The sequence below is a fragment of the Empidonax traillii genome, unplaced genomic scaffold, assembly GCF_003031625.1.
Source record: "Empidonax traillii isolate 1590-97213 ecotype Southwest subspecies unplaced genomic scaffold, ASM303162v1 scaffold213:size761030, whole genome shotgun sequence".
In the NCBI taxonomy this organism is placed as follows: domain Eukaryota; kingdom Metazoa; phylum Chordata; class Aves; order Passeriformes; family Tyrannidae; genus Empidonax; species Empidonax traillii.
The window spans coordinates 390252-398776 of NW_020955406.1; the positions used below are offsets into that span (position 1 = coordinate 390252).

At 37.1% G+C, this 8525-nt stretch overlaps 1 long non-coding RNA gene across 1 annotated transcript; it reads right to left on the reverse strand.

The window, feature by feature from the left end:
• Positions 1 to 5377: 5377 nt before the first annotated feature.
• Positions 5378 to 7588, reverse strand: LOC114059273. Its single transcript, XR_003571634.1, has 3 exons — positions 7491 to 7588; positions 5866 to 5889; positions 5378 to 5430 (listed from the first exon to the last, which is right to left on the reverse strand). It is a non-coding gene; the product is annotated as an uncharacterized LOC114059273 (long non-coding RNA).
• Positions 7589 to 8525: the final 937 nt, after the last annotated feature.

Genomic DNA, 8525 nt, shown 5'->3' on the forward strand with positions numbered 1-8525 from the left:
CAGTGTTCCTTGTTGTGCTTTCCCTTGATATGTTTTAGCTGATTCTTTAGTCATTTCTGTATGGGTTTTTCTGTGTTTCCTCACCACAGAAGAGTGAATGAGATGTAAGAAGAATTCACTATTTGTGGTTTTTTACATAAAAAAGCAAAAGCATCCAGAAGAAGGGAAGAGAGAATGAATACTAGAAGAAAATTGGGCTTCAAATGAACAGATACTAGGCCAGTGGTAATTACAGGGTGGGTGAGTTGTGGTTTACTTAATAAGCAGGAGATTGAAAATTTATGCCAGGTAAGGAGCTATACGTGCATTTGTAATGCAAATTTATGATCACTAAGTTATAGTTCCTAAGATACCACACATACTTCAAATGACCTGCTTTAGCAATTTTCAATTACAGAGCTGAGGAAAACAGACCAAGGAAAAAACATTAATCACTGCAGGATTTGCTTCACCTTAGCTAGAACCCAGACCATTGCCACTGAGGCACAATATGCTGTCTCATCTCCTGGGTGTTAGTTAAAAGAGAAGCTTCTGCTAACCTGTCTTTGGAGCACAGTTAACTGCACTTTTACCCAAACTTAACCTGCTTCAAGTCTTAACTATCTGACTTGCTTAATTTTCTAGTAGGGAAAGAAAGTACATAGAGGCAGCAGTGTCCAGGTTATAGAAACAGCAGTTTCTACTGAAACAATGCCATCTGCAAGTGGATCTTCTATTGGTACTTCTCTGTCAGAAATTTCTGTGAAAGCTACAGAATATTCTCTCCTTTGTGATTCTTAACACAAATGTCTGCAGAAGATAAACAAAGTAAGACTGCTGTTTATGTTTGAATAGATGTTCTGGGTTTCTTACTCGAGTATCATACAAAAAGAGGAAATTCCATCCATGGCTTGACTCAAAAGCAGAAATCAACACACCCACAATGTGTAACACCTGTAGTACTATATCTATATACTTCCTGCTCCTCTGCTAAAGAATAGCAGGTAGCGTGAAAGACAATAGAGGAAAGATAGCTAAGGCATTGTGAGGGCCACTTCATATTTACAGTGTGGAAGGAGCAATTAATTTTGATTGCAGCACTAGCACCTGGAGTGTAGCCCTAGGTAGAGAAGCATTGCAAGGAGTACCCACCCTTGAAGTGAATACTCTTCATTTTAGAATATGGGCCTTTTTTTTTTTTTTTTCTAATTTAGCTAGGGTGATTTCTAAAGCTAACTTAAAAAAGGCTTTCTTGTTCCAGGTAAGTGTCTATACTGAAGATAGTCAGCTCATGAACAAGCCAATTTTCTATGCAAATGACTATGTAAAATCAGGACTCTAATCCAAGGAGGTAATATTCATGATGATTCACAGCTAAACTCTGGTGGAGGAAATGCCTAGTGCTCATTGGTGGATCATGTTGTTTCCTTTTTTAGCTGCTGCCTCTATATTGCTGACATTTCTGAAACAGAGGATTACATTTAAACTTTGTGTAATAAAGTAGTTCGGCAACTGCCTTTTTTGTTTGCTGCCTGTGACAAGGCATCAGCAGTGACAAAACCTGACTGTTTACTACTTTTGCCATGTTAGTGGAACAACAAACATTCATAGGGGTTGAGGAGCCTTATCCAGTCCCTGCAGCACCATCTTGTCTAAGTTTTGCTGTGACAAAAAAAAAAAAAAATAATGTGGGTTTCTTAAATCAGAACATGAAAGCTCAACAATAGGGAGCTGTATTAATAATGACAATGCAAATGCAAGATGTGGTCTTTTTACAGTACAAGTACCTCTGTATTTGCCCCTCCATGCTGGATCTTACTTATGGCTGGGATTTCTCATTGGATTGATTTATGGCTCTGGGATTTCTTGGACATTTGTGTTTTCCTGCAATTGGGAATCTCAGAGTATCTCCTGCATGCTAATAAAGTATTATGGAATACTATAGGGGAGCAGCAAAATACAGTCAGAGCCAAGGAAACATTAGTCACACGGCTCAACCTACTTAACCTCTTTAATGGCTGACTTGGAAAAAACCCAAATGTGTGTTTATGTTAATTTGGAGGATGAGTAAAGCTGCAGGAAATGATCCAAAGTAACTAAAACAGCTGAACTAGTCTCCTGTTTATCTGAATCATGACAGCAAACCACTGTACTACAAATACGTCCTGATACAGAGCTGGTATCTACAAGTGTATTGTGCTTTCAGTCCCTAAGGAAGGAAAACTGTCAGGTGCTCATTAGACACAGGTGATTGTGTGTGACATCACCACCAGCTGGCTGAAATGAAACCGAGGAAGTCAATGTGTGAAATCTCTATTGTTCCATTCACGGAAATCTGTAAAGTCACTAGGAAGGAAAGAATAGTAAGATGGAGGTTCCCTGAGGCATTAAATATGTTGGTTAACAATTTTTTAAATGGAGGAACAAGAAGTGACAAGATAGTGCTTGAACAGCAAGCCCTGTGAACTATAATTCCATGACCTTTAGCAACTAACATTTAGCAGCTAATATTCTTTTTAAGAATATAAAGCCACGTGACTGATTTGGTAATTTATGAAAAACTCACAAACAAGACAGTCTTGTAGTCTACTGCACTGCTGCAGACAAAGTGCTTAGAAACAGTTACTCTCTCCTAACTCAAAATGAACTGACCACCACAAGAATGGATGATTTGGGAGTTTTAATTAAATTCTGCTAAGGGCACTATGTGTCTTTGGTTATGGCTTAGCAGTACAAATGCTCTGGCAGTTACACCAGCTTGTGGCATTTTGACCCTTACACTGTAGGGGTAAGTTGTGCCGATTCACAACTATTTGTGAATCAGATCAGGCAATTTTTCATAATTTTATGGGTCTCTTCCTCTCTCAAATAGCAAAACAAGCACTTGTTGGGACTTTTTCCATTTTAATTTGGATCCATCTGATCTTGTTTAGAGTAAAGCTGCTTTATAACTTGCATTATAGCACAACAGCTTTTCTTCCTTTTTTTTCTCTAGAAAAGGGGCAAAAGAATCAGAATTCCTAGCTTCCCATTCACTCACTCAACTTCCCTAAGTCACTGTGTCCCTTGCAATAATGCAGTGCAAGCTTCCTCCTTGTACACAGCTACGCACATGATCAAAGCACTGTCTCTCCAGTAAGAACTGTCATCACTGTCAAAGCCAGAGGAATAAGACGAATGCAGAACCCCACCCTGTATACAAATCAGGAATGTCAGCTTGTGCTTCAGCAAAGGCAGAGCCTTGCTTCCTTCCTCTGGGACAGCACATGGCTTTCTTGAGTTTATACTATCACTTAATTATTTGGACAAATGAACAAACAAGTAGGGAACAGGGAGCCCCGTTGTATGATGGCATCCCAGTGCTTAATACAAATTTGGTAGTGGTTCATCAAATCCAATTGTTTTATTTGTTATTATCAAATGAAAATATGTTTTATTATTATGACCCCCAGAAACCTAAAGCAATATTTTTTAATTGATGTGGCCTTTATTTTATATCCGTATCGTAACAGTACCTTCAGCGATCTGCTGGGACAGACAACAGAGATTTCTTCAGAGCTAATGAAGTGTGTTTGCTAGGAAATGATAATGGGGATTAGGTGGGTGGTAGAACTAAGAGCAGTATGCTGAATGAATCCCATCTGTGGTGACTGCTGCCTACACAGACTTTTTGTGCAGTATCAGCTGTAGTCTTCATTTCTTGTTTTAACCTGTTGTGTTTAGCATGCTTTTGATAATATTAAGAATTGCCGCAATTAAGGGGGAATTTTTTGAGGTACAAAGTAGAAACTGTTGTGAGATATTTCATATGGAATGCTGTGTAAACAAGCAAAATGTCAGCGATAAACTGAACACAACCAGAGTATTATGGGAGAAAAAAGGAGAATAAAATGGACTAGAATGTGAACAGGCATGTGATAGGGGACCAAGAATACAGGGAAAGATACCCTTCTGTTGGGGGGGGTCTAACCAAAAGCATTTCCACTTTTATAATTAACTCCATTATTTATCTTGAGGAGATACATATATATCAGTCTCAAGCTATACTTTTTTCCAGCACTGTTACAGACTCTACTTTTAATGCTTTGGGTATACCTTTTAAGTTAGTGGACTTGCACAGAGAAATAGCCTCATTTAAATTCTCTTACACCTGACATTACAATTCTCTCCTTATAATCCTGACATTGTATTCCACGTAACATATCACATACAGTTTGAAAGGAAAATTCTTTTGGTTCTCGTTAGGATCTCAAGGCACTTCTTTAAAATAATTAGCTAAAATTTAAATTCTGCATTGCTTTTAGTAAGCTAAAAATTTCAGTCCTACCAATTTTAACATAGGATCTGACTCCCAAATAGGTGTCTAGATGTAAACAAACACCCAGACATAAATACTTTTCAGCATACTTTGATTTAGTTAATTCTTTTGGAGTAATGCATCTAGAAAAGGAATCTTGCAAAAAAATACTTTTACCTTGCTTTCAAATTATGTATTCTTATTAATACTAACTATCCCACCTCTTTTTAAATTAAAGCTAGTAAGTTAAACATCTACTCATGCCTGTCTAGAAGGACAGAAATAGAAGGCAAGAAAAACATATTTAGAACTTTCCCATAGCAAATGGAAGAAATAAAGGGAAGATTCAAGTTACTTTACCTTGTGCTGTAGCTTTTATTCATTTATAGAATAGAAATACTGGTTTTAAATTTGAGTCATAAGCAATAGACAAACCTTTAAAGTAATCTAACCATCCCCCAGTAAGTAGGTTATTACTGGGTGTACTCCTCCGTGATGAACACACTCCTTTCCAGCCTTTTAAATCTTCTGAGGTTCAGCTTCATATTATGATAAATTCTTTGAATAAATCAACCTAAAATAGATTCTAAAAACATACCAGTGATACATTTTTTACTGTCACTATTTCTAGAGCTTTTCACAGAATCATTTTTAATAAGGTTTCATCAATGCCCTACACAATTCATCTGCCTTTACTGTTGACATTCTTCTGTTTATGCAGCTAAGAATTGTAGTAATTGTAGTAAACCTTGTTGTAGGATCACACTAGTAAAAATAAAAATTATTCAGAAATGTATTTCTGGAAGATTACAAACCAGGGTATTTGGAGACAAAATCAACTTGTCTTATTATGGAATCACAGAATATTCTGAGTTGGAAAGGACCCACAAGCATCATCGAGCCCAGTTCCTGGCCCTGCACAGGAGCATCCCCAAGAGTCACACCATGTCCCTGAGAGTATTGTTCAAACGTTTCTTGAACTCTGTCAGGCTTGGTGCTGTGATCACTTCCCTGGGTGGTGGCACTCTTCCAGTGCCCAACCACCCTAGGGGTGAAGAACCTTTTTCTAATATCCAACCTAAACCTCCCCTGACAACTTTAGGCCATTCCCTTGGGTCCTGTCACTGTTCCCAGGACAAGAACATTTGCTTTACCTGGAAAAGGAATTTTTGTACAAAGTTAGAAAAGATGGACCTTAAGCCTCAGTAAGGCACAAAATAAAATAAAACCCAGTATTTTTAGTTTTGTAACATGGAAAAAACATTGCAAATGTCTTAGATTTCATCTGCTGGCCAGATTAACAGAATGTTGATGCCGTTCTATCAAAATTCACTATTAAAAATGTGGCTGTGGCAGAAAAACTCAGATTCACAATAAAATGTATACACCTGTAGAGAAACATACATGCTCTGACAATTTTTGGGAATCAAAAAGCCCAAAAAGTTATATATATGTGTAAGAGAGATGTAGCACAGAAATGTTGTCCATAGAGGTGTATCTTAAATCAGAACCATATCCTGTTTTACAACTGCAGTGGGGTTTTATTTAAACAGGTTCAATACTATATTGTATTTTTGGAGGAAACTTACCTGATGTATTCTGATCTGTAAAATCTGTGATGAGTTCACACACAAAACAAAGGTAAAGAATGTTATTTTCAGCACAGTAGTCTTAATAATGTAGCTGTTCAAATACTAAGTATAAATAGATTGGTATTTTTTAAATACACATTTAATTTGGTTTATAATTTTTTCTCCTACTCTCTGAGAGCATTCGCATGTTTTCCTCTCTAAGCCTCCTTTTCACATCAGTTTGTCAGCAATCGCTAAGAAATACCTTTCAGTATATCCCTGAAAGAGAAAATATTTGAAATCACTTCATACAGGAATCATTAAAAACACTTGAGTACTTGACTCACTAAATCATGGCTGAGATACCTGAGAACAATTTGAGACTTACAGTAACAAATGAAGTAGCTGGACTTAAAACATTAGCCAAGTGGTGCACTCACAATAGCATAGAAATAAAAGGAGTAAAGAGTGAAGGACTGACTTGTTACTCTGTCCCCTTGCTAATTAATGTTCAGCTAAAGACCTATCATCTAGCTTGTCCCAGATACTTCCACTCATCATGGGCATATTGAAAATTTAAGAAAAGAATTTTTTGTAAAGAAACATCTTGAGACCCCAGATTGTTATAAGCCTTAAGGTACAAGCAGAGAGCACCTTTCCCAGGACATTTAAGTTTTTATTTTCTCCACCCCTTTGAATATAGTTAATGGTTTCATTGTTATAAATTACAGGGGAGCAGAACAAGATTTTCCATGTATAAAAATGATGGCATGTCATCTGTCTCATAAGACTGTATCTTCTGTAGCTACAACATCAGACAATACCTGTTGGTGTAGGAATTTTATAAGACTGGATAGTAACACATTCCCAATGAGGCCACAGCATTTTCCACTAAGTACACTCTTTTGCATCATGTGTATGGGATTAGGAATACAATTTATATTATTGTTTAAAGAAATTACCTCTCTAATCCACCAAAGGCAGGGCTGAAACACATGACATACCAGACACCCAAATCCCCGGGAAGCGCACACAGCTCTGCTGCACACACGTAGAGCTTCACTCCTGCTTTAATTGTCACGCTCCTTTTCAGAATGATGCACCAAGTGCCGGGCTATGGAAACTTCAGAACATGAGTCACCTAGTCCAGCATACATTACTTTAGAATATTACAAGGCAGTGATGAAAAAATATCTTTCCCCTATTCACGTGTCTCAAATACTGTATACCAAACAGACATCAAAGTGTTTCCTTTAGGTTGTTATTTGTAGTTTATTTATCTCTGAACAGGTTTGGTGGGGTTTGAAATGCACTGGCTCTATATGAATTCAAACATGGCAGCATATGACTATTGTTCAGTATGAACTCCCTATGGCTGCAGCCTTACAAAGTCAGCTTGATTCTGGAATGAAAGGTTACTTAGGGCCACAGGAACAAATTAAAATACCTTGCCTTTAAATATACACACTTACTTTACACAGTATTTCACTAGAGAGTTTAGGCTCCTGCTGTGAAACTCCCCTTAAAACATTAAGTCTTTTTGGTTTGTATCATCTGTCACACACCACTGCACCCACAGCCACCACGTTAACTGCCTGGCAAGTTGGAAGTACTTCTGTGATTCAGCTTCTCAAATTGCTTACCTGCTCAGGGCCAGTTCCTCCTGCCTTACAGCAAATGCAAGTTTTGAAAGGAGAGAGTTGTATTCTGAAATAAAGTACTCCACTCATTTATTTAGAAAAAAGACTTTAATACACATACACAAAAAGCCCCGATGCTCCCACCCATGCTCACTTTTTAGAGATTTTATTCTGCTGGTTGTGAGGGAACCCATCCTAACTGCAGCCATCCAAAAAGTCTGCTCTCTAACCAGAGCTAGTCATCCAGGCTCCATCTTAAATCAACACAGAGATAGCACCTTCAAAGACCAGGAGATTTAGATAGCGGGATGAGTATCTCAACAGAACTGCCTCTCTTCCCTCCCCATCCCAAATTATCTGTAGAAGGAGCCTAGATGACTGATTGAGACTACATGCATAACTTTTAGATTACTAAAGATGGATAGGATGGATCCCACCCTAAATGTTTGACCTCTTGACACTGTTCCTGGCTATAAATAGCAGTATCTGTTATTTAAAATAATACCACATGAAAAGAAAAAGTGTTAAATTAATTCAAAAGAAATACTTATTTTCCTGTGACACTTCTAAAGTGTGAAAACATTTTCCTATGATCTAGAAAAACATCTTAACAAGTGAATGCAAAACTGGAGAACACTTGAATCTCAGAAGGTAGGGAAGTTCATTTTCCTCCTTTTGTCTATGCATAAAAAAGAAGAAGTAGGACAGATTCAGACACGGTAGTTTTAAAAACTTTAAAAACATCTACATCTGAAAATCTCACTGGAAGATACTGAGAAAACACAAGTAAGATTTGGAATTTTATCAGGAGTGCTTTTGAAAATTTCATTAACCTTCCACCTGTATCTTTTGATATCTCTACTTGTCCTATGACTAATGTTGTCAAATAAGAGGTTTGACAATTTATTAACTGCAGTTAATATCCCATTTTTCAATAAATCTGCATTAAATACATGTCATGTTTTGGTAATTTTTCTCTACATACTCATATATTTCAAGTGTTTTAACAAAACACTAAATAACAATTTATAAATTTCA